Here is a 5,386-nt window from a genome sequence, read left to right as displayed (position 1 = left end):
ATGAAAACTATCTTGCATTTAAAGAAATACTTGAATTTTTCATAAAAGGTGCTATAAGACTATCCTTTACGACCTCGTATTTCGATTCTTTGAATAAAAATTTGATAAATTATATTTATTCGCTGAATTCCATATCGATAGAAGATTCTGAAGCTTTCTCTGAGCTTATTACTTACATTCTAGAATTATGCCCAGATAAAAATATTTTAGACACTTATTGCAAGATGATTTGTTATAAGTTGATATTAGGTTCAAATTTGCTCGAAATTGAGCGGCTTTATGATGAAAAGTCGTTTTGCCTAGAAATATACGAAATACAAAAGCTTATTATGTCAATTTTTAATGATACCCCGAAGAGAAGAGCATTCATTAACAAAATAACCTCATAGTTTTAGAAATAAATATATTAGAAATGCATGGTTTTTACTTTTAATTATATCTTAAATAAACATTATACGTCACATCGATTATAAAGATGAAGCCCATAAACATTAGCACATTGCTCAATGTTAGTTTTACTTTTAATTATATCGTAAATAAACATTATACGTCACAAGAATTTTAAAGATGAAGCCCATAAACATTAGCACATTGCTCAATGTTAGTTCTGCTCGATATTATATAGTAAATAAACATTATACGTCACAATGAATTTTAAAGATGAAGCCCATAAACATTAGCACATTGCTCAATGTTAGTTTTGCTCAATATTATATAGTAAATAAACATTATACGTCACAATGAATTTTAAAGATGAAGCCCATAAACATTAGCACATTGCTCAATGTTAGTTTTGCTCAATATTATATAGTAAATAAACATTATGCGTCACAATGAATTTTAAAGATGAAGCCCATAAACATTAGCACATTGCTCAATGCTAGTTTTGCTCAATATTATATAATTTTTCATTCAATCGCTGCATAATTTAGAATTGAAAGGCATATCATAAATATATATTTTAGGCGCGAAAATAAAAATTCAGAATAAATTGAGATTTAAATCCTAAGTATAATCTTAAACTATCATTTCAAGATTTGAATACTTCTGATTTGATTTGTTTAAATTGCACAAACACATATCCATATAGATATCGTATATTAAAATTGAATCCACCATTATATTTAAATATATTTCATAAAATAAAATGCAGAAGTTAATATTTTGTTTATCTTTGTTCATATTTATCACAGTTTTGAAATTGTTTGTTTTGAGTCTATTTTTTTATCTAAAGATACACGAAAAATGTATATTTGCCTTTTAAAATGTTATAAAGCATAAATACACAAAAAAAAAAGAAAAAAAAGTTAATGGTTAAATTTGAATAAGTTAATCGAGAACATTTTGAAAAACATCCCATCCATACCAGTATTGGCTACAATTATTTGTGCTTGCGTCAGGGAATCGAGTAATTTTGTTTTAGTGCCCCATTCAAATGTATGTATTAACCCGAAAACTATCTCTATGACTAGTCAAATCAGCATTAGAATTTTTATTTGCAGCTCCGAGACAATTATTACGTGAGTGGTGAATTAACAATTCCTTGCGCTCAGAAAATTTAACCCTTCTATTAATTGGAAATTGAAGATTATAGATCAATCATTTACACCACTCAACATTGAAACTTGATAAAATAATGATAAAATCGTTTTCAAACAAAAAAACATATGAATTTTAAAGATTTAAATATGGGATCGACCACCAGTTTTCATAATTTTATAAAGGTTATAACCTAAGAATAGACCAAAAATACATCATTCTAGAAAATATTATAAAGCCGGCTTTTGTATTTGCATATTATGAAGGAGAGCATATGTGATCTCTTATACAATACGTCCAAAAATGAAGGCAAAATAGTGCATATATATGTGTTTTAAACATTTAAAGTTATTTTAATCACCCGTAACAGAGGATTTATTAAGTTTATAAAAAAAAATTATGGATCAAAAATTATTATTTTTTTACAAATTCCACACAGAGCCCTTTTGTAATCAGATTCATATATCTTCAATGTTTTGGTTTATTTAAATTAATAAATCAAAATACCCTCTTATATTCTTTTTTTGATTTGTTTCGATGTGGGATAATATTATTTTTAGCCTCAATTTATTAGTATGAATTACCGTGAAAGAGCAGTTAAATTATGAAGTTTTATTTACGATTTTATGTGTAAATATTTGTTCTTCAATAAACTTAACATTTGCCTCCCAGCCGTCAATAATGTCATGCTATCCAGATCGTCATATTTTTGAATTATTGCCTTGATTATGTCTGAATCACTTATTTTAAACAGACACTGCTAATAAATTTTTTTCGTAAGTTTTTTCTAATCTTAAAACACATCAAAAACTCTCTGCTGGATACCTTAGGTTATACTTACGTTTCTTTTTTTTCCGTCTATTTCTACAACATACCAGAACGTTCTATTCTATTTTTTATCTACAATAAAGCCCCCGAAGATAATTACTACTCGCCTGGTTCATTTCACAACAGTTTTTCGATAAGAATCCCACGATCTTAAAGATACTTGTCACTGGCATTTTAAAAATATTAAACTCAAATATAGAAAATCCATTTTTTTTAGTTTCGTGATTTTTCAAAATGCGTTTATCAACGATTTTATTTTTACTGCGTCTAATTTGTAATCTAATTTATAAATTTCTTTACTTTAGGGCTTTTCTTTTTCTACATTTTAGGAATTTAATATGTTTTTTTTATAAATTATGTTTTTATCGATCTAATGGTCTTTTTCTATTTAATGGCCGTCATTATGTTTCAATTTGATTTTTAGAGGAATTATTTTTATTTTCTTCTAAAAAGCGAACAAAAATTCAGTTCCGAAACAAAAACATTTTAAGATAATAAAAAGTGTGGCAATTATTTTTTTAATTCATATTTAATTTTCATATAGGGCAGCTTAAACACTTTAGCCGAACATGTTCAGCAATGGGAATCAGAATTTTAAGAATTAAAAGAAAAACTTGCTTTTATATTTATTTTTATAAATATAGTGGTTAAATAAACGATATCCATACACAATCACAAACAAACACAAATTTAAGATTAGAATATCAGTTTTATACCCAGCTGTTATACATCAAAGTATATTATACAGGAAAAATCAAGAACTAATAAGTCTGGAAAAAAAGATTTGTAAAGAAGAAGGGTTTAAAGGCATGATAAATATGCACGCTAGAATTCAATCAATTTAGGCACGAAGAAAAAATTTAATGGCGGTCAAAAAGATAAATTTTTGATGAATTAAAAATTAAAATAATTGTGTATTAGAATCTTATAGATATAGGATCTATTAGAATGAGATATATTTTTTAGTGTGGTTATTTATTTCTAAAAATCAAAAAAGATATTCATATACTTCCGAACTATTAAAATCTGATTATTTATGATCGTAGATATGAATTCTAGTATGAAAATAAAAATTATTCGATGAATGTACACTTTTTTGAACATTACAGACGGATGTGAAGTCAGTGTGATTATTAGTGGTGCAAATTTTTGTTTTTATTTAAATAAACGCGTTTTTCTTAGTTATTCTTATCGAAGTTAAAGTATATGATCATCTATTTTTTTCTATAAAATAATTTTTGAGTACTCTACAAATAATTTTAAATCAGTACTTTCTAAATTATAAACGATATAATATGTTTATGGGTAAAATTATTCAAATAATAAAAAAAAAATTATTTAATGATGGTTCTTTTTTTATTTTATGCCTTATGTTTTCGATATTTTTTTTAATAAATTATTTTTCTAAATTAATTGGGCTTTATTTTAATATTTAAAAATATATTTCTTTCTTAAGCTTAGCTTGAACATTTTGACCATTATCTTGGCTATTTCCTCTTCTCTTATAACTTTCTTTTTCTCTCCTTTTTTCGAAAAATTTTAAATTTATAATTATGTCTTAAATAATAGCTTTGAAATTGACAATTTAGATTTAATCATTATTAAATTAAATTTAGTATTATCATTCAAATTTTTTTATGTTTCCCTTTCAATGAGTACGGTACAAGATAAAATCAAAGAAGTAGAGAATGAAATGGCACGTACACAAAAAAACAAAGCCACGGCCTATCATTTAGGAACTTTAAAAGCAAAGCTAGCAAAATTGCGTCGCGAGCTATTAGCACCGCCAAAAGGAACAGGTGGAGGGGGCGAGCCTGGGTTCGACGTTTCACGAACTGGAAATGCACGTATAGGTTTTATTGGGTTTCCAAGTGTAGGAAAAAGCACACTTATGTCAAACTTAACGGGTGCGTATAGTGCTGTAGCAGATTATGAATTTACTACATTGACGACAGTTCCTGGGATATTGACTTTTAATGGAGCTAAACTTCAGATACTAGACTTACCAGGAATTATTGAAGGAGCAAAAGATGGGAAAGGAAGGGGAAGGCAGGTTTTAGGAGTTGCACGAACATGCAGTCTTTTAATGATAGTTCTAGACGTATCAAAACCATTAACCCACAAGAAAATAATCGAAAGAGAACTTGATCTTTATGGAATAAAATTGAACAAAGACCCACCAAATATAAAAATAAGAAGACTTGAAAAGGGTGGTATTTCTATTTCAGGAGAAACTGCTATTGAAACCAGTGTGATAAAAGCGGTTTTAGCAGAATATAGAATAGCCCATGCAGAAGTAAAAATATCAGGAAAGAATTATACAATTGATGATGTTATTGATTCAATTGAAGGCAATCGAAAATATGTGCCCTGTTTGTATGTCCTCAATAAAATTGATAAGATTAGTGTAGAAGAGCTTAATATTATTTATAGAATTCCACATGCTGTTCCTGTCTGTGCACATAAAAAATGGAATTTCGATGAATTATTGGCGACCTCATGGAATTACTTAAATCTTATTCGAATTTATCCAAAGCCTAGGTCTTCAGGCATTGATTATGAGGAACCCGTGATTTTAAGAAATGATCGTCGGAGTGTAAGTGACTTTTGTAATGTTATTCACAGAACCATTATCTCAAAATTTAAATATGCCCTTGTTTGGGGTAGCTCAGTTAAACATAATCCTCAGAAGGTAGGGAAGGATCATGTTCTTAATGATGAGGATGTTGTTCAGATCGTGAAAAGTGTATGAAATTCGCTAATCTATATTTTATATAAACGATATTTTTAATTTTTTTTTGTAATAAATAAATCATTATTTTTTATTTATGGGCTAAGTTTCTTTTTATTAATTCATAAACGATATTTTTAATTTTTTTTTGTAATAAATAAATCATTATTTTTTATTTATGGGCTAAGTTTCTTTTTATTAATTCCATCTATTGAGACGTAGCCAGCCTATCGGGAAGATTTCACAACCTTTTGTACATCTTTTGACACCTTCCTCGAATCTATCCTC

At 27.5% G+C, this 5,386-nt stretch overlaps 1 pseudogene; it reads left to right on the top strand.

Moving 5' to 3' along the window:
• Nucleotides 1-4,018: 4,018 nt before the first annotated feature.
• LOC147067696 (guanylate binding protein 128up pseudogene) lies at nucleotides 4,019-5,119 on the top strand (annotated as a pseudogene).
• The last annotated feature ends 267 nt before the right edge of the window (nucleotides 5,120-5,386 follow it).

The sequence above is a fragment of the Rhyacophila brunnea genome, unplaced genomic scaffold (genome assembly GCF_057557595.1).
Source record: "Rhyacophila brunnea isolate RB1 unplaced genomic scaffold, BYU_Rbru_1.0 scaffold_32, whole genome shotgun sequence".
NCBI lineage: Eukaryota > Metazoa > Arthropoda > Insecta > Trichoptera > Rhyacophilidae > Rhyacophila > Rhyacophila brunnea.
The sequence above is the reverse complement of the archived record's forward strand: the minus strand, read 5'-3'. Positions and strand labels throughout refer to the sequence as shown.